At 32.0% G+C, this 22,509-nt stretch overlaps 1 pseudogene; it reads right to left on the bottom strand.

Moving 5' to 3' along the window:
* Nucleotides 1–14,425, bottom strand: part of LOC141550844 (protein Shroom3 pseudogene) — a 59,386-nt pseudogene extending 44,961 nt beyond the window's left edge.
* Nucleotides 14,426–22,509: the final 8,084 nt, after the last annotated feature.

The raw sequence follows: 22,509 nt of genomic DNA, 5'->3' as shown, positions 1-22,509 counted from the left end.
TTAAAAATCAGAATCGAAGAAACGGAACTGAATGACTTGAGTAGACAACTAAGAATCAGTCAAGCAAAACCAAAAAAAAAAAAAAAAAAATGGAACAATGGGAAAAATGTCAAATACCTTCTTGGGAAAACAACAGACCTAGAAAATAGAAATAGGACAGATAATCTGAGAATTATTGAACTTCCTGAAAAATAGGAGGAAAAAAAGAGCCTGGACACTATTTTCCAAAAATTATCAAAGAGAACTGCCCGGAAGTTATAGACACAGAGGGTAAAATAGACATTGAAAGAATTCATTGATCTCCTACTGAAAGGAGCCCTAAAATCAAAACTCCAAGAAATATAGTGGCCAAATTCCAGAACTATCAGATGAAGGAAAATACTGCAAGGTGCTAGAAAAAAAAATCAATTCAAATACAGAGGAGCCACAATAAGGATTACACAGAATCTAGCAGCATCCACATTAAAGGATCTAAGGGCTTGGAATATGATATACTGAAAGGCTAAGGAACATGGTATGCAGCCATAAATAACTTACTCAGCCAAAATGAGCATCTTTTTCCAGGGAAGAAAATGGACATTCAACAAAATAAGTGAATTTCATCTATTTTTGATGGAAAAAAAACTAAACAAAACTAAACAAAAAAATTGATCTACAAATACAGAATTCAAGAGAAACCTAAAAAAGTAAAAAGAAATCTTAGGAACTGTATTTCTGTTATAAATATATATAAAGAACACATGTATATTTTGTTCTAGAAACTAGAGGTAGAAAAGAAATTGTACCCAGAAAAGGGTAAAGTGGGGGTACTACATCTCACAAAGAGGCAAAGAAAACCTATTATATCTGAGAGAAAGAATGGAGGGGGATGAACATAGTGTGTATCTTACTGCCATCAGAATTGGCTTAAAGAGAAAAATATTAGACAAATTAGATTTATGGTGAAACTTCTCCCACCTCATTGAAAAGTGGGAGGGGAAAAGTGAAAAGGGAAGGAGTAAACTAAACAGAAGGGAACACAGAAATTGTGAGGAAAAGGGAAAAAAAGGGGGAGGAACTCTAAGAAGAGGAAGGGATACTGAAAAGGAAGGGCTGTGAGAAGCAAGTGGTGTTCACAAGTTTAATACTGGGGAGGTAGGAAGGGGGAACCCTGCTTATGCAGGGGTTAACAAGATGGGAAGTAATACAGAATTGGTAATTTTAACCATAAATGTGAATGGGGTAAACTCCCCCATAAAGAGGAAGCATACTGGATTAAAAGCCAGAATCCTACAATGTTGTTTACAGGAAACACACTTGAAGCAGGGTGATACATACAGAGTAAAAGTAAAAGGTTGAAGCAGAACCTACTATGCTTCAGGTGAAGTCAAAAAAGCAGGGGTAGCCATCCTGATCTCAGAGCAAGCAAAAGTAAAAATTGATCTAATTAAAAGAGATAAGGAAAGTCACTATATTTTGCTAAAGGGTAGCATAAATAATGAAGCAATATCAATATTAAATATATATGCACCACATGGTGTAGCATCTAAATTCTTAAAAGAGAAAGTAAGAGAGCTGCAAGAAGAAATAGACAGCAAAACTATAATAGTGGGAGATGTCAACTTTGCACTCTCAGAATTAGAAAATCAAAACACAAAATAAATAAGAAAGAAGTCAAAGAGGTAAGTAGAATACTAGAAAAGTTAGACATGATAGATCTTTGCAAAAAACTAAATGGAGACAGAAAGGAGTAGACTTTATTCTCAGCAGTTCATGGAATCTATACAAAAATTGACCACATATTAGGAAATAAAAACCTCAAACTCAAATTCAGTAAGGCAGAAATAGCAAATGCATCCTTTTCAGACTATGATGCAATGAAAATTACATTCAATAAAAAGCCAGCGGAAAATAGACTAAATTAATTGAAAAATAAATAATCTCAAATTAAAGAATGATTGGGTGAAACAGAAAATCATAGACATAATTAATAACATTACCCAAGAAAATGACAATAATGAGACATCATACCAAAATGCCTGGGATACAGCCAAAGCAGTAAGAGGGGAAATTTTATATAACTAGAGGTCTACTTGCATACAATAGAGAAAGAGAAGATCAATGAAATTGGGCTTGCAACTAAAAATGCTAGAAAAGAAACAAATTAAAACCCCCCATTTAAACACTAAACTTGAAATTCTAAAAAATAAAAGGTGAGATTAATAAAATTGAAAGGAAAAAAAACCTATTGAATTAATTAATAAAACTAAGAGTTGGTTCTATGAAAAAAACCAACAAAATAGATAAACCCTTAGTAAATCTGATTAAAAAAAGGAAAGAGGAAAATCAAATTGTTAGTCTTAAAAATAAAAAGGGAGAACTCGCCACTAATGAAGACGTAATTAAGAAATAATTAGGAATTACTTTGCCCAGCTTTATGCCAATAAATTATGTAACTTAAATGAAATGGAAGCATATCTTCAAAAATATAGCTTGCCCTGATTAACAGAGGGAGAAGTAGATTGGTTAAACAGTCCCATCTTAGAAAAAGATATAGAACAAGCTATTAATCAACTTCCTAAGAAAAAATCCCCAGGACCAGTTAGATTTACATGTGAATTCTACCAAACATTTAAAGAACAATTAATTCCAAAGCTATATAAACTATTTGAAAAAATATGGATTGAAGGAGTCCTACAAAATTCATTTTATGACACAGACATGGTACTAATACCTAAACCAGGTAGGTTGAAAACAGATAAAAAAAATTATAGGCCAATCTTCCTAATGAATATTGATGCTAAAATCTTAAATAAAATGTTAGCAAAAACATTACAGAAAAGCATTCCTAGAATAATACACTATGACCAAGTAGGATTTATAGCAGGAAATGCAGGCTGGTTCAACTTTAGGAAAACTATTAGAATAATTGACTATATCAATAACCAAATTAACAAAAACCATATGATCATCTCAATATATGCAGAAAAAGCATTTGATAAAATCCAACATCCATTCCTTGTAAAAAAAACTTTTGAGAGTATAGGAATAAATGGACTTTTCCTTAAAATAGTCAGGAGCATATATTTAAAACTGTCAGTAAGCATCATGTGTAATGGGGATGTACTGGAAGCATTCCCAGTAAGATCAGGATTGAAACAAGGTTGCCCACTATCACCATTTTTATTCAATATTGTATTAGAAACACTAGCCTCAGCAATAAGAGTCAAGAAGGAGATTAAAGGAATTAGAGTAGGTAATGAGGAAACCAAATTATCACTCTTTCCAGATGATATGATGGTATACTGAGAGAATCCCAGAGACTCTACAAAAAAACTATTAGAATTAATTCATAACTTTAGCAAAGTTGCAGCATATAAAATAAATACACATAAATCTTCAGCATTTTTATACATCACCAACAAAATCCAGCAGCAAGAGATACAAAGAGAAATTCCATTCAAATTAACTGTTGATAGCATAAAATATTTGAGAATCTATCTATCAAAGGAAAGTCAGGAATTATATGAGCAAAATTACAAAATACTTTCCACACAAATAAAGTCAGTTTTAAATAATTTGAAAAATATTAAGTTCTCTTGCATAGGCCGAGCGAATATAATAAAGATAGCAATAAACTCTAAACTAATCTATTTATTTAGTGCTATACCAATCAGACTCCCAAGAAATTAGTTTAATGACCTAGAAAAAATAACAATAAAATTCATATGAAAGAACAAAAGGTCGAGAATTTTAAGTGAATTAATGAAAAAAAAAATCAAATGTTGGTGGCCTAACTGTATCTGATCTGAAACTATATTATAAAGCAGCAGTCACTAAAACCATTTGGTACTGGCTAATAAATAGCTTAGTTGATCAGTAAAATAGGTTACTATCATAGGACAAAATAGTCAATAACTATAGCAATCTAGTGTTTGACAAATCCAAAGATCCCAACTTTTGGACGAGAATTCATTATTTGACAAAAAGTGCCAGGAAAATTGGAAATTTGTATGGCAAAAATTAGGCATGGACCCACACTTAACACCATACACCAAGATAAGATCAAAATGGGTTCATGATCTAGGCATAAAAAATGAGATTATAAATAAATTAGAAGAACATAGGATAGTTTACCTCTCAGACCTGTGGAGGAGGAAAGAATTTGTGACCAAAGAAGAACTAGAGATCATTATTTATCACAGAATAGAAAATTTTGATTATATCAAATTAAAAATCCTTTGAACAAACAAAACTAATGCAAACAAGATTAGAAGGGAAGCAACAAACTGGGAAAATATTTTTACAGTTAAAGATTCTGATAAAGCCTCATTTCCAAAATATATAGAGAATCGACTCTAATTTATAAGAAATCAAGCCATTCTCCACTTGATAAATGGTCAAAGGATATGATAGACAATTTTCAGATGATGAAATTGAAGCTATTTCTACTCATATGAAAGAGTGTTCCAAATTACTATTAATCAGAGAAATGCAAATTAATACAACTCTGAGGTACCACTACACACCTGTCAGGTTGATTAAGATGACAGGAAAAAATAATGATGAATGTTGGAGGGGACATGGAAAAACAGGGACACTGATACATTGTTGGTGGGGTTGTGAATGAATCCAACCATTCTGGAGAGCAATCTGGAATTATGCCCAAAAAGTTATCAATCTGTGCAAATCCTTTATCCAGCAGTGTTACTACTGGGCCTATATCCTAAAGAGTTATTCCTAAAGAAGTTATTAGTTCTTAGCTATTAGTTATTCCTAATAACTAATAACTAAGTTATTAGTTCTTAGCTATTAGTTATTCCTAAAGAAGGGAAAGCAACCTGTATTTGCCAAAATGTTTGTGGCATCCCTTTTTTCTGGTGGCTAGAAACTGGAAAATGAATGGGATCAATTGGAGAATGGTTGGGTAAATTGTGGTATATGATTATTATGGAATATTATTGTTCTGTAAGAAATGACCAGCAAGATGAATACAGAAAGGCTTGGAAAGACTTACATGAACAAATGCTAAGTGAAATGAGCAGAACCAGGAGATCATTATGCACTTCAATAACAATACTATATGAGTATGTATTCTGATGGAAGTGGCTATCTTCGACAAAGAGAAGATCTAATTCAGTTCTGATTGATCAATGATGGACAGAATCAGTTACACCCAGAGAAGGAACACTGGGAAATGAGTGTGATCTGTTTGCAGTTTTGGTTTTTTAAGGTTATTTTTATCTTCTGTATCCAATTCTTCCTGTGCAACAAGAGAACTGTTAGATTCTGCACATAAATTGTATCTAGGATATACTATAACATATTTAACATGTATAAGACTGCCTGCCATCTAGGGAAGGGGGTGGAGGGAGGGAAGGGAAAAGTTGGAACAGAAGTGAGTGCAAGGAATAATGTTGTAAAAAATTACTCATGCACATGTGTACTGTCAATTAAAAAGTTATTTAAAAATAAAAAAGGAAAATAGTAAATCGGGGGAAAAGGCAAAAATTTAAATAAGAGAACAATTTCTCAAAAATAGAATTGTGTAAGGAGAAAATCATGACTTCCAAAGACAACAAGAAATGATAAAAAAACCAAAATCTTAAATAAAAAAAAAATAAAAAAATGGAAAGGAATATGAAATATCCCATTACAAAAAGAAATAACCTGGAAGTCAGATTAAGGGAAGACAACATAAGAATTGTGATTTTAAAAAAGCTTGAACACTAATATCTTCAAAAATTATTAAGGCATTGTCCTGAATTTTTAGAAGAAAGGAGTAAAATAAAAATTGAAAAAAAATTCACCATTACCACCTTAAAGAGATCCCCAAATGAAAACTCACAGTTATTTTATAGCTCAGATTCAAATTTCTGAGTCAAGAAGAAAATACTATAAATAACTAGGAAGATACAATTTAAATATTGTGGATCTACAGTCAAGATAACATGAGAATTAGATGCATCTACATCAAAAGCCCAAAGATCATGGAATATGATATTCCAAGGAACAAAAGAGCTGGGTTTGAAGGATAAATAATTAAAGAAATATAAATTGTCCATGGGACAACACAGTCAACATAATAAAAAATGACAATTCTACCTTATTGATTGAATCAGTGTCAAAAAATTAAATTCACCCCAAAAAACTGTTGAGCTATTTAAAAAAATTATTTGGAAGAACAAAAGGTCAAAATATCAAAGGGGTTAACTAAAAAAATGTAAAAGAAGAAGGTTTATCCATACCATATCTTCAACTGTATTCTACGATGATCATCATTAAAATTATCTGGTACTGAATAAGAACTAGAAAGATGAATCGATAAAAAAAATAGGCACAATATACAGTAAATGATTATAGCAAATTTGGATTTGATTATGTAAAGATTTAAGTTTTTGAGATAAGAATTGATTATGTTTTAACGTTGGGAAAATTGTAAAGCAGTTTGACAGAAATTGAATATAGAGAAATATTTTATACCATTTACCAAAATAAGTTGAAATTGATACATAAACTAGATACATAAGCAAATATCACATGTAGATTAGAAGAACATGGAACATATTAGCTATTAAGCTTATGGATAGGAGAAGAATGTATGAATAAAGATGAGATAGCATTGTGAGGTACAAAGCATTATTTTATTATGTTAAACAACAGGTTTTGTTTGCACTAATGAAAATGTAGTCAAGAATAGAAGGGAAATAGAAAATTGAGGTGGGGGAATGGATTTTATAGACAGTTGCCAAGGTAAAGGTCTTAAATCAGAAATCTATAGAGAATTTGTTCTAATTTATAAGATGATGAGTCATTCCCTAGTTGATAAATGGCCAAAAGGTATGAAAAGGCGTTTTGGGAGGAATAAATCCATATAGTCTCATGAAAAAAAATGCTCTAAATCATTATTGACTAGAGAAATGAAAATTAAAACAACTTTGAAATATCTCACATGTATCAGATTGGTAAAAATGATAAGGGGAGAAATGAAATTCGGAGGGTATGTGGGAAAATTGGGAAACTAATACATTTTTCGTAGAACTGTGAACTGATCCAATCATTTTGGAGAACAATCTGGAATTATTCCAAAAATATTATAAAAATGAATATAAAATAACAACTCTCTTTGTGATGACATAGAACTAAAAATTGAGGGATGCCTATCAACTGAGGACTGACTAAACAAACTGTGTTATGTGATGGTGATGGAATACTACTGTGCCATAAGAAAAACTTGAATAATGTAAAGTGAAGTGAGCATAACCAAGAGACCATTGTATATGGTAATAACAATATTGTTCAAAGAATTACTGTGAAAGACTAAGTTGATTATTAAAAATACTCAAATCAACTACAAAAGACCTATTAGGATGCTATTTATATTCAGAGAAAGATTTGATAAGTAGAGGTATACAAGTATGTACTTATATATGTGTACATGCATATATGTGCACGTGTGAAATGATGGTCTTTTTAGTACAAGATGGACAGGCAGGGCATCAGTTTAATCACCAATCTTTGGTGATTCTTTCCCTTACCCAGTTACTCTTCTCCTTTCTAGGATTCATTTATTCTGCATGCCCCATCACTGCCAGACTAATTACTCCCTGAAATCCCAAAGGGATGACATCTAGATCAGGTAAATTTTTGAAGAAGAATAATTACAATGGCATCTGTTAGGTAGGATCACAAGGAACCTAACATAACCCTAAGAATAAAAGCATAAACAAGAGTGAAATGTTCAATAATTGGTTATGAACAATTGTATCTTTTCTTTAATCAACCAATGATAGAGCTGAGAAAACATTTCTAGGAAGGTAGAAAATTTCAACTATTGAGATTTAAGGGTCTTACAGAATAAAATCCAAAAGATCATTATAAGACCACATCTTTGTATAATATTTGGACACAGTTTTTTTTAAAGATGCTTCATATATGATCAAAAATCTATTGATAAGGGGAATAAGTTCCAGTCTATCAATCAGCATGTAATTATTAAGTTCTAATTATGTACCAGGCACTGTGCTAAATATCACACAAACAATAAAGAAAAAATTCAGCCTTATCCTCAAATAGAGTGCATGCTAGTGGGAGTACATGCTAACATGCAAACTATGTACCAACAAGATATACACACAGGAGATGGAAAGTAATAACAGAAGGAAGGCACTCCTAGTAGCAGGAACTGGGAATAACTTTTAGGAAAAGTTCGTATTTGAGCTGAATTTTGAAAGAAATCATTGGGTGGAGGCAGGATCATAAAGTATACAGAGGGGAGTAAAATGTTTAAAGACTAGAAAAAAGATTGGGAAAAACAAGGTTGTGAACAATTTAAAATGTCAAAGTATTTTACATTTGATAATGATAGTATTAGGTAACCATTGGAGTTTATTGAGTGTATGTTTGGGAGTGGGGGGCTAGGGTGTTACATGGTCAGGCTTGCTCTTAAGGAAATTTACTTTGGCATCTTTGGAGGATGGAGTGGAGTACAAAAAAAAAATATTGTGTCAGGCAGACCAACCAGAAGGCTAATTCTAATCATGCAGGCACTTGGTGATGACAGAATACACCAGGTGGTGTTCATGTAAATAGAAAAAAAAGCAATCTATATGACAGATTTTAGAACAATAGCCCTAGGAGATCCTCTCAGCATATTTTTCTTGCAGGATATTTGTGTTATCAAGAAATAGGTAACTTCTGGTTTCCTCATTAGAGAAAGAAATGTTGCAGAGATGCTTTTGACAAAATACCCTGAAGCCTAAAGACTTAAATTTAAATTTTCAGAGATTTTATTTATATGACACTGTGTGTCTTGGTGCAAAATATTTTTACTTAGAGTCTGAATGTCCCTGCTCCAGTCCACCTTCACCATGTCAAATCACGTTTCCTAAAGCTCAACTAGATCTGTCCTGGGCTTTTAGAGGTATCCCTAATATGTTGAGTGTGTCTTTCTCTAATGCTACTAGTTCAGACCCTGGTTTGTTTTTCCCAATGTTAACAGCCAGTAGTTAGCACCTACATTTAATTTAATCAACTGATGGCATTTGAAGATATAGAAATAATCTTATAAAATATCTTTCTTAGCCCCAATTCCTGGGGCACACTATTTCATTTATCACCTGGAAATCTGGGAAGATTGGGCTCTTATTTAAAACATTTGCATTGCCTAAAGAGTGGGCAACTAGTTATTTTAAAGTTTTCATTCTTTTAAGATGCTATTCTCCTGCTTTTTTTTTTTTCTTATCTGACTGATGTCTCCTCAGTTTCCTTTGTTTAATCTTCATCAAAATAAAAGTAAGTGACCCCTTTCCCACCCCCAGATTCTCTCCTTGGCCTTCTTTATTTCTGCAATACTATTTCAATTGATAATGCCATCAGCTCCTATGATCATCTGTCCTGATGATTCCCAGACCTACATATCCAGCTTTAATCTCTCACCTGACGTCTAGAGGTTATCTTCAACTATCTATTAGACATTTATTAGACATACCAAACTTGATGTCCCACAAACATCTCGAACTCAGCATGTTTAAAACATGTCTTTCTGCTCAAATCCTTGCCCCCTTGCAAAATTTTATATTCTATCACCATTGTTCTAGTCATTCAAGCTCTCAACCTAGGTGTGATCTTTCACTTCTTACTCTCTCATCCCTTATATCCAATCTATTGCCAAGTAATGTCTATTTTAAGTCATTACATCTCTCGTATACTCCCCTTTCTCAGCTCTGAAACCATTCTAGTACAGGTCAACATCACTTCTTACTAGAATATTTCAATAGTTTTGTATTTGGTCTACCCACTTCGTCTCTCCCCATTCCAGTCCATTCTCCATTTAGCTATCAATTGGTCCACCAAAAGTGCAGATCTGCCCATATCTTTCTACACTATTCATTAAAGTCGGGACTCTAACTTCTAGGATCAAGTAAAGCCCTTTTTGATACTTAAAACCTTTCACAACCTCAACCTCCTCCACCTTTTCAATATTCTCCCTTACTCCACATCACATACTCTAAAATACATCCTTACTATTCCTTGAGCAAGACACTTCATGTCCAGATTCTATACATTTTATTGGCAGTTCCATACATATAGAGACGAATAGACAGACAGAAATACATAAAGACAAGAGTATATGTAAGAAGGATTATACTTTGTATCTCCCTCTGTCAAATACCTCTTTTTATTAAAAACATTAAAACTTTCAATGGTCTAGACAATTCTAAAATTATAAGGTTTAAAGAAGGTATCTACATATATTGGTAGAAGGAGTCTCCTGATTTTAGAGTTTTCTCTGTCAATCATCTCATAATTCTTTGTTGTTTAGTGAATTAGTTATGTCTGATTCTACATGAACCCATTTAAGATTTTAACAGCAAGCATGCTGGCATTGTTTACCATTTTCTTCTCCATGTCTTTTTACAGGTGATGAACTAAGAAAACAGTTAAGTTTTTTGCCTGTGATTAGATAGCTAATTAGTCTGATTAGTCTGAGGCTGGCGTTGAAATTATATATTCCTGAATGCAAGTTCTACACTCTATCCATTTGTATCACCTAACTGTCCCTATGATATCACAGATCCAATCCTTATCTCTCTCTTGGAAGTTCTCAGAAAACTGGATGAAAACCATAGAAGATAAATGATAATTATCACCAAAAATATCCAATTATATAAAATGTCAGATTTTAGAAGAAATTTACACATACTTTTCAACACTCCTAAAGTGATATCTTAATATCAAGCAGATAAACACATATGCTTGTGATGTTTCTCGCATATTTCCCCCCTTTTTTCAACTTTTATGCATAAATATTATTTAATGAAGTGATAATATTTCCATTGAAAAATACTCACTGCTTTATTCAGGAGGTGAATTCGTCTTCTATTTCCACAGAAAATTTATGTGAAATATGTATTCATTTTGAATAATAACCTGGTATGACTAGGACTTTTACATCTGGGGTCATCTGTCATTTTCTAGTTATCATCTATGCAGGTGCACTCACATTTAGTTTTTTTTTTTTTTTCTTTAACCAAGACCCTTCCATCACGGAGGCTCTAAATGACATTTTGCCACTGTTATTATTGAGACAATTATGATTCTGTCTTTTCTATCAGTAAGTTGTATCATATTTTCAGTGCTAGCATATGAGTTCTTAAGAACAAGGAGTTGTAGAGAGTAGTAAATTATAGAATTATGGACCTTTGATTTAAAAAAGGAAGGAATCTTAGAGATATTCAAATCCATTCTCTTTTTATATGTAAATAAACTGAGGCTACAGAAGTTAAATGGTAGCTCAAGGTCACAGAGAAAGTAAATGTGTAAAATAAAGAATTGGGCTTGAAACCAATTTTTGGTTAAATACCTTAATGTATTCCTAATAAAGAATAAAAGCATTCTGTTTATAAGCATACCAATAATATTATAATAAAAGGTACACATTGTAATAAACAATGTTACAACTGGCGTCAGGAAGACCCTGACATTGCTAGGAATATTTTAGGATATTTGATCTAAAATTGGTACTTGGTTGCTTGGATATTTCTTTTAGTAAGCAAATAAAATTATCAGCATATCAGGGGTTATAAAAGCTTCATACATAGAAAAGAAAATACATGCTGAAACAGTGGCATAAAACAGGAAAGCAAAGCATGCTCCTATTTTAATTATTTTTAATTAACTACAAAATCTGGCACATTGATGCCAGAGAACCACAGGTTCAAATGAAATTGGCCACAGTTTTGCTAATATGGTATTTTCTAAAGGATGAAATGTTCTATGGTGAATTTCCAGATTTTTAAATATCTCAGTACTGAATAAATATATCTGCAGGATTACATAAATGTGGTACCTTGATCTACTTCAGCCTTGAGAATCAGATTAGAAAATATATTTTATGAAGGGCATGAGACACAGTATAATTATGATTCATAGAACTTAAGGACTTTAGAGGACTTCAGAGGATTTTACTTTAAAAGATCTTTAGAATACTTAAGAGATCATGACCATTTTGCAGATGAGAAAATTGAGCAAAGTGATACAACATAAATATCATAAGCTCTCTACTCTCCAACATGTATGGAATGTATCCTGGAGAGAATATCTTCTATTCCCTACAACTTCTTAAGATTCTTAGTTCCTTCAAAATATCAACTTAGCTAATTTATTGGAAAACTTTTCCTGACATATATATATATATATATATATATATATATATATATATATATATATATATATGTATGTATGTATGTAATTGCTTTAAAGGAAAGCTGTCTGGGGAAAGGGAGCATATATTGGGAAATGAAGGTAAAATGAAATAAAATATATAAATAAAATTATTTTAAAATCCAATATTTTTTCCAGCTAATAGAAGTTGGAGTAAAACACAAAAAAATTAAAATAATTAGAAAATTATTTCATATATTTATATGGTGCTAAACAATAACAAAATACTGTAAAATTATTTAATTTGATCCTCACAATAAGTCATTTATTTAGGTAATGTAGGTTTTTTAGGCAAGGAAACTAAGGTTAAGAAAATATCTACCACATGTACAAAATGGTTTGTGGCAGCCCTTTTTGTAGTGGCAAGAAACTGGAAATTGGGCAGAGGTCTATCCGTTGAAGAATTATGGTATATGAGTGTTATGGAATATTATTGTTCTATAAGAAATGATCAGCAGGATGATGTCAGAGAAGCCTGGAGAGACTTACATGAATTGATAATTAGTGAAATGAGTAGAACCAGGAGATCATTGTACACAGCAACAGCAAGATTATACAATAATCAAAACCCAGAAAGAGGACTGTGGGACTGAATGTGGATCACAACATAATATTTTCACTCTTTTTGTTGTTGTTTGCTTGCATTTTGTTTTCTTTTGTTCTTTTTTTTTTCCTTTTTGATTTGATTTTTCTTGTGCAAAATTATATTTGTGAAAATAGATATAGTGGAATTACACGTTTAACATATATTGGATAACTTTCTGTCTGAGGGAGGGAAAAGGAGGAAGGGAGGGGAAAATTTGAGGCACAAGGTTTTATAAAGGTGAATGTCAAAATTATCTGTGCATATGTTTTGAAAATTAAAAAATAATAATAAAAAAAGAAAAGGAAAATTTCCAAAAGTATATGGCTAATGAATGGCATCCTGAGAGAACCAATTCTCTGATTTTGTCATGTGTTTTTCATATTTTACCATGGTACATTTCATTTAGAATTTAAAATTCTGCAGGTGTGATTTATCCAAGTTATAATTGTTCCTTATTTCTATAAATATAGATTTAATTATACCCTGGAGTGGAGAGAAGTTGACTCAAATATTTAAGAAATAAATGCTTTATCTTATCACTTCTTTCTTCTTTTGCCATTTAGCTAACTAAAAGCATTATCCAAATAGAGTTGGAGGGAAAATAATATAAATTAAGATTAATGAAATCCCCCCAAATTGCAAGCATATAGAAAATTCAAAAAAAAAATGTTTTCACATTATAGGTATGATAAGTTTACTTGAATAAATTACTGCAGAATTCTTAGAGAGATTGTTGATTTGAAAGTGTTTCTTTGCTTGAATTACCAAAATAATTAATATAAACAGGTATCTGGATCCATCTAAATATCAAAAGTCACCAGATGATCATTAATCTTCCCTTTTCTTTGACCTATGTATATCATTGATGGGGTATTCATTTATGGTTAGTGAATAAAGAACAGAGTTGGAGCTGGGTCCATTCAAAGAAAAAGAGTTTTAAGGAAAGGTCAAGGATGACTGATTTTTTACTTTGCTGATTAAATTGGCTGCATGCAGAATAAAAGCCCTTGAAACATCCTTATTACTTGAGCTGCTGTGGAAAAATACAGCTGCATCAACAGTAAAGTTTAGAAAATAAATGTGAACATGAAAAAGTCTTATAGCTTATGAGTTAAAATTTTTCAATTTTGCAAATAAAGTTTGCAATAGAAGGTCTTAATGAAGCATAAACAAAAACTAAATTACATTTGATCATTTACTGTAGTTAAAACACAGCTTTCTTGCTTTAGCAGTTTTGACATAAAATTTGTTTTCCAGAAGCAAATCTAGGTGATTCCATCAGCTCCCATGAGTTCAATTATCATCTCTCTTCATATGACTCCCAAATCTAATTATCTAGGCCTTATCTCTCTCCTGAGCCTCAATCTCACATCACCAACTGCCTCCCAGACATCTTCACTTGGATGTCCCATAGGCATTTCAAACTTACTATGTTCTCAAAACAAAACTCATTATCTTCCCCCTAAAACTCATCATTCTTCCTAAATTCCCTATTTCTGCCAAGGGATCCACAATCCTTCCACTCAGCATCCCAACATCAGAGCAATTTTGCCTTTTTACCGTCCTTAATTCACTGCATCCATCAGTTGCCAAGATTTGAGGTTTCTCTTCCTCTTCCACATTTCTTGTATTCATCTGTTCCCTCTTAACTAAAACCCTATTTTAATGTACTTACCATCTCTTATCTGGAATACTGTAATAATTCAGTTATCTCCCAATCTCCAGTCTGTCCTGTTTAATTTCTTTTCCCCATAAGTTCTAAACTCATATTCCTAAAGTACTGATATGAGTATATTACCCTTTCTGTTTAAGAAGTATGAGTGGTTCCCATCATCTTTCTCCTTCCACCAGTGCTCCATTATATATTAACTGAACCTAAGAATTTTTAATAGTAAACATGCCTGAATCATTCTTTACCATATGACCACCACTATCCCACATCCCAACTAATAAATCTTTCATTCTTTGTAGATACCGAAATTTTCTAGTAATATTTGTATGGATGTTGTAAATATATCTTAAAAACAAAATTTTCTAAAAGACTTATTCTGAATTTTATGCAAAATGTTTTTGCTGAATCTCTCTTCTTTTGCCTACCTGGCCATTCCTTCCTCTGAAAAAAGAGGACTTCATTTGGTGCAACAACAAGCTCTGATTGTCTAGCTGACTTGTCTTGAATCAAATCATTTTTGACATAGTTCAAATCCTTAGGAAACTATCTGTAGCCAATTCAAACAAATAAACACTCAAATAAGAAAAGTAGAAAGAAGTCCTGCTGTCTTACATTTCACTTAATAGTTGTTTTCCTGATGTACTCTAGAAGAGTTTTTGCAAGGACGGTATGTATTTTCTAGTTATGTCAAAATGTCAATTCAAAATCTATCTGTTTTAGTAAGAAAGTAATACTTTGTCATAAATGAAACCTAAAAACCTGTAGTCTGCCTGGCACCCAGAGGAGACAGAGAAAATCCTCTATTGTCCTAGGATAGTATTAGTTATTATTTATAAAGTTCAATAAGAAAAATATTTGTCTGACATTTATTTGAATTTCTTTGGGGGGATATTCTTTCTATCAATGGTATGCCATGGTAGCCAAGAATATTTTATAATTATTATTGAATTATATTTCTTAGACTGGTTGTTGTAAAGGATTCTAAATATTGATAAGATTCACTTGACTTTTGCTTTCATATAAATGACTGAAAAAACAGATGTCAAAAATAACAAAAAACATTTCTCCCACTGTGCTATAAATACATTTTATTCAAACATGATGTGAATACTCCTTTCACAAGTCTCTAAACCCTTAAGACTAGGAGTGTGTCAAAACTTAGATTGTCAAATTAGTACCAATTTAGTGCAATTTAAGGATATGTAATCTTGTAAAAGAGAATGCAAGCTGAGCCTTTTTTATTTATCTAGTGACATTTATAGATGCTTCATTGGTCTTCATTGTTTCGCTGTTGCAGGAATGGTAAACATATTTTTGAAATATCATGTGGTTTTCTGGCTAGGAGAAAGAAAGAACTTTTGTGAGTATTTGTTTGGCTGGCATGTATTCATCTTTCAGAAAGCAAAAGAATTATGAACTAGCCAAAGAGACCAATTTATTTCCAGTAAATAACTGTTAGACTCTATCCATAATGATGTGTCCAAGATGTGATGAGAGTATGACAAATGATCCATCTAAATGTGTTTTACAAATAAAATTTAATAGAAGTGTTCTGACAAGAGTTGAATAGTGTATCATTCAAAAGAATGGAAATTTAAAAAAAACAAATGGAGCATTTTCCTAGATTTCTGACAATTAATTTAAGACATTTGAAAGAAGTTTTTATTTCCTCATGTTTTCTTTTTTCTTTTCCAGTAGTATAATATAGCACAGTATAGTATATTAACATACTGTATAAATAATACTATATTAATACTATTTTGCAACAGTATATACATTTCTACTTTTTATTTCTTATTTAGTGATCATTTAGTACAGAAATAAGACAAGTGAGTCACTGAGTATGAACTCAACTCACATAATACAACACAGCAAAATTAAGACTAAACATTGGTAATATTATTGCTACACTCAAGTGAAATGAGAAACAAAAACTTTGGCTTTTCTATTGTCATAGTATAGTTGCCATTCCTAACAGTTCTAGTTTAATACAGAATACAAAGGAACCATTTTAATGCCATATACTTGATAGAAGAAAGGAAAAAAAAAAAGATCCTGTGACCATGATTTTTGGTGATTAAGGTGATCCAGCTGCATGCTTACTCCAGAGCTGTGCCTTTCAGTGATCATGGTTTCAAAACAAATATTTGTCTCAACATAATCCATATAGAGGGGAACTACCTAGATAGTATTTTGGACTTGTTGACTTAACAGTTATGTTTGGCTACTGGCAGCCTTCTACTGTCACCAGGAACTTACACTGAGAGAATTGTACAACATTAACTTCAGTAGTTCCAGATAGAAGAGAAGCTTATGAAAAATAGCAAAGTGAGTTTTTTACTAGACAACACAAGTAGAGAAACCAAAAAGATAGGGAGATAAACATTTTATTAAGCACCCACCATATGTGAAGCACTATGCTAAGTATTTTACAATTATCTTCTTTGATACCTATGACAACCCCATTAGGTATCTGCTATTATTCTCATTGTAGAATTCAGGAAATGGAGGAAAGGCAATGATAAACTAACTTGTCTGAGATATGAGTAGGCAAATTTCTAAAGCCAAAATTGAAATAGTCTTCATGACTTCAAGCCCACCATTTTTCTAGCTTTCTAGCTAGTTTTCCCCCACTTTCTAGATTGGTTTTTTCCTCCCACGTTCTAGAGCTTCACACACACACACATACACACACACACACACACACACACACACACACACACACACACACATACACACACACACACACACACACACTTTATAATTGCGTCAGGGAAAAAATTAAAAATTAAATATACAATATAACAAAGAAATATAATGGATTAGGAACTCTTTAGGAAAAAAAAAAAGCTCCAGAAGAAGTACATAATCTGTCAGTTATCATAAAAAAAAAAAATCCCATGTCCTGGATCAGGATAAAAAAGACTGCATAGAAGATTAGAGTCAGACCAGTTTAACTATAGATAATTAGCCCTCATTTCATTTCTTTATTTTCATTTCTTTTTTTTTTTTTCATTTTAAGTGGAGAACAAAGGGCAAAGGACAAATATGTAGTATATGATGGAAGGAAAAAGAAACCTAAAAATCATAATCATGAACTCAGTCATGCTTCAGAGGATAAGAACTCAAAACATATCATTTATATAAAACGTATTCATAATATTCATGCAATATGAGTCGTTGAAGTTAATATCCATTATACTTTAGCTCAGAAATTCAAAAGTGATAATCTTGACCTCATAAAAGGCAACAGTAAGGGAACTAGGGGGTGAAAAATAAAAAACATAGAAACACCGATTTACATAGATACACACCATAGATTTTTAAAATTAATTTTATAATTATAACATTTTGTTGACAGTACATATGCATAGGTAATTTTTTTTTACAACATTATCCCTTGTACTCCCTTCTGTTCTGAATTTTTCCCCTCCTTCTCTCCACTCCCTCCCCTAGATGGCAGGCATTCCCATACATATTAAATATGTTATAGTATATGCTTGGTACAATATATATGTGCAGAACTGAATTTTGTTGTTGTTGTTGTTGCAAAGGAAGAATTGGATTCACATAATCTGTGAAGAAAAAAAAATGCTGACAGGTTACACTCATTTCCCAGTGTTCCTTTTCTGGGTGTAGCTGATTCTGTCCATCATTGATCAATTGGAATTGGATTAGTTCTTCTCTATGTTGAAGATTCCATCAGAATACATCCTCATACAGTATCATTGTTGAAGTGTATAGTGATCTCCTGGTTCTGCTCATTTCACTCAGCATCAGTTGATGCAAGTCTCTTCAAGCCTCTCTGTATTCCTCCTGTTGGTCATTTCTTTCAGAACAATAATATTCCAGAACATTCATATACCATAATTTACCCAACCATTCTCCAATTGATGGACATCCATTCATCTTCCAGTTTCTAGCCACTATGAAAAGAGCTGCCACAAACATTTTGGCACATACAGGTCCCTTGCCCTTCTTTAGTAGTTCCTTGGGATATAAGCCCAGGAGTAGCACTGCTGGGTCAAAGGGTATGCACATTTTGATAACTTTTTGGGCATAATTCCCGATTGCTCTCCAGAATTTTACCCCATACTGGGGTAAAAGTCTTTTTGCAGAAACAGCAGAGATTGCACCCCTCCCCCCTCCGGTCTGAGCTGTGTGCGCTGCCTGCCTTCGCTCTCACTGCCTGCCGTCAGTCTACACCCAGTCTGTTTGTCCTCTTCCCAAAGCAAACACAGACCTTCTCTGGCGAATTTCATGGATGTCTTCTGTTGGTGATTATTTGTGGGTTTCTTTTCTGGTGAAGCATTAATTCCTAGGCTGGTCAAGAAGTAAGTCCTGAGAGAAAACGCCCAGCTCAAGCAGCTGTCTGCCTCCATGCTGCCATCTTGGCCGGAAGTCCCCATACCATAGATTATGAACTTAAAATTTAAAGAACATTCTCCCCTAATTCTATAGATAAGTACAGATAAAATCCATAGCAGTTCATCTTCCCATTCAGACTTAAGCAAATCTAGTCCAAAAAAAGGAATAAAATATTAAATAAAATATTAGAAAAATCAAATATGATGGGATTTTGGCACTCACCAAACAAGAATAATGAGGAATATTAATGTATAAACATGTATATACATACATGTTTCTATATACATATGTTTTGGGCTATAAATAACATATTTTGAAAAATTTTGCATGTCTTAGGATGTGAAGAATGCTTACATAAATGTAGAACAGCAAGCATGTTAAGAACATCATTTACTTATAACAATGTAAAAAAATATCTATAATGAAAAAAAAAAAACTTTGAAGAAAGCAACCAAACCTACTTAATCATATAACTTAATCTTAAATAATAAGTGGGTCTCCAAAAGTAATACCAAGTACCACAATTAATTAAAATAAAAATTAATAAAAATAAAATAAAAGATAATAGTACAAAACAATTTTTGATATGAAGAAAGCTTTAACAAAAGAAGGCATATAAATATTCATAAAAGTCTAAAAAAAGATAATTTTGATTACATGAAATTGAGGAGCTTTTGCACAAGCTAAGAAGAGAAACTAACAAGAAAAATTATTGCAATACATATATAGGCAAGACTGTTTAAAATTATTATCTACTGCATGTTATAAAGGGATGCACAATATACTTCCCAAATGAAAAACTATAAACTATTAATGACATGAAATACAGCTCTAAATAACATATAAAATACAAGTATATAAAATAAAATCTATGTTTCATCTCATACTCAGCAAATTGATTTAAAAATGATAACTGATATATATGGATAGTCAATTTTGGAAGAATTCCAGAAAAACACGTACATAAATGCATAAGTTGGTAGAGCTATACCATTCTGGCAAGAAATTTGTAATTATGCTAATATTGTCTTGCATATCTTACTATGTCAAAAAATGACTCAATTTAGCCTATGTATGGTGTTAATTTCATATAGTTCTTTCTTTCTGCAAAGTTAGAAAATAAAATAGAATTTAGTAATAAAAATCATAAAGAACTGAGTTTCCAGGCAATTATTTTGATTGGTAGGCTGAAATAGGGATTTTTGAGCCAAATTAATTTGATATAATGAATTACCCCTAACTTCTCTGGCATGTCCCAACCCAAAACCATATAGATAGAGAAAATCACTAATTATCACTAAATGGTTATATCTTTTTCTAGAAAAATTATAATTTAAAAATTTAATTGGCCAATAATAAAACTTTGGAATCACAGAGAAATATTTCATAATGAACCATTCCTTCACATTGCATATTGCATTAAAAAATGAGAAACATAGAGTAAAATAAATGCAACATTCCAGTATGGTTTCTCAAAGCAGTGCAACTTAATCACTTTCTGAATTATTTTATTAAGCTGAATATCCAGGCAAGGAAAGGAAAAGACTGTAGTATCTTCAAGGTTAGGATCATTATCCTGAAATGTCAACTCCACAAATGTCTGCTACTGCAACTGAATCTCTCCAAATCTTTTCCCCAGTTTAAAAAAAAAAAGTATTCATTTGAAGGAAAAAAAATTAACTGTATAATCATAATCTTAATCCCTCTTATAGGTTTCTTATATATTTCTTTCTTTCTGATCTGGGAAGAAATAGAGTACTGAAGTTTTTAATTGGTTTATCCAACTCCCTCTGCAAAACATTCATCTCAATCCCTGTTTGAATAACTGCTACATCCCTCTCTGTGGCTAAGCCTTTTTAAAATCCTTAGTAAAATCAATTATTATAAATCTGGCATCTGGATTCAAGCTGCATTGAATCAAATTATACAAGAATCCTTAACATACAAGGATGATTAGATGATTATCTTAGGATGCTATCAACAGTACATTAATAGATATAGCATAATGCAAAACTTTACATGACAAATTGTTTCAAATGTCATAGTAGTAAACGCAAATTCTTATAAAACAAGCAAATATGTATAACCAGCAAAGTTAACCTCGCAATAATATGTGTCCTACAAAATAAAATATGCAAAACAACATGGGTACATATTTTCAAAAATGCATGATTAACAAATTCATCCATCTATAAAACATGCAAAATGTCAACACAAATTAGATAAACAGAAATGTTAAAAATAATAAAACAAAAATTTGTTTAAATATGCAGGAATTAGAATGTGAGTCAATTATCAAGGTCAATTGCATTCAACACACACATGGATGAACATTAGCATTATCATAGTGTTACCTTTATAATTATTTGACCAGCTTCACTTAGGATAGTGTAAGATACTATGGTCTGATTGATTAGTCTGAGCTCTTCAGTCACCCATCGATCTGTCTGTCCTTCTATTTTATGGTTCTTGATGGAATGGACTAATCATATCCGCATCAGAAAAAACTAATCCTAAATTTATTTAGAAGACCCAACCTTTTAAGATGTATTACTGTTTTCAGAAGGGATGTGTTTGTACTTTAGAAATCTCTACCCAATTAGAGAAATACACCTTAAAGCTATTCTGAGGTGTATTTAATAATACCCATTGGACTAGCAAAGTTGAGTTACCCCCCCCCAAAAAAAAAAAAAAAAACAGACATCAGGTGAAAGAAAAAAGTGGTTTATATGTACTGTTGGTGGAGTTGTGAACTGCTTCAATCATTCTGGAAAACAATTTGTAATTATAACTAAAATGATATCTCTCTGGACATAACTTTGATCCAGGAATATTATCACTATCAATAGTTGAAAAAAATTAAAAAAAAAAAGAACAAAAGAAACATTTATTAAGTGTTTATTATATGATAGGTAATGTACTAAGCACAGGATATGCAAATAAAGGAAAAATAAAGTTGGTACCTGAATTCAAGGAGCTTACTTTTTTTTTTTAATAGTTTTTTTTTTTATTTACCAGATATATGCATGAGTAATTTTACAACACTGAAAATTGCCAAACCTTCTGTTCCAATTTTTCCCCTCCCCCCATGGCATGTTAAATATGTTAAAGTATAAATTAAATTCAATACATATGTCCAAACAGTTGTTTTGCTGTACAAAAAGAATTGGACTTTGAAATAGTATACAATTAGCCTGTGAAGGAAATTCAAAATGCAGGTGGACAAAACTAGAGGGATTGTAAATTCTATGTAGTGGTTCATAGTCATCTCCTAGAGTTCTTTTGCTGGGTATAGCTGGTTCAGTTCGTTACTGCTCTATTGGAACTGATTTGGTTCATCTCATTGTTGGAGAGAGCCACATCCATAAGAATTGATCATCATATAGTATTGTTGTTGAAGTATACAACGATCTCCTGGTCCTGCTCATTTCACTCAGCATCAGTTTATGTCTCAAGGAGCTTACTTCTAATGGAGGAACCTAATATGCAAATGGAAGCTAAATGTTGTTCCCAGATGAGAAGGTCCTTTACATTGAGAAATGTTTCAGGACAAGTTAACAGTAAAAGGAGATTGTTTTTTAAATTCCAGAAAAAAAGCCAAGAACAAGAAATAAAGTGGAATGGTTACAGACTGGACTGGATCAAGGACACTTATAGCAGCTTTTTTTGTAATGGAAAT

Source organism: Sminthopsis crassicaudata, chromosome 1 (assembly GCF_048593235.1).
Source record: "Sminthopsis crassicaudata isolate SCR6 chromosome 1, ASM4859323v1, whole genome shotgun sequence".
NCBI classification, from domain to species: Eukaryota; Metazoa; Chordata; class Mammalia; order Dasyuromorphia; family Dasyuridae; genus Sminthopsis; species Sminthopsis crassicaudata.
Note: the sequence above shows the minus strand (reverse complement) of the source record. Positions and strands in the feature narration are given on the sequence as shown.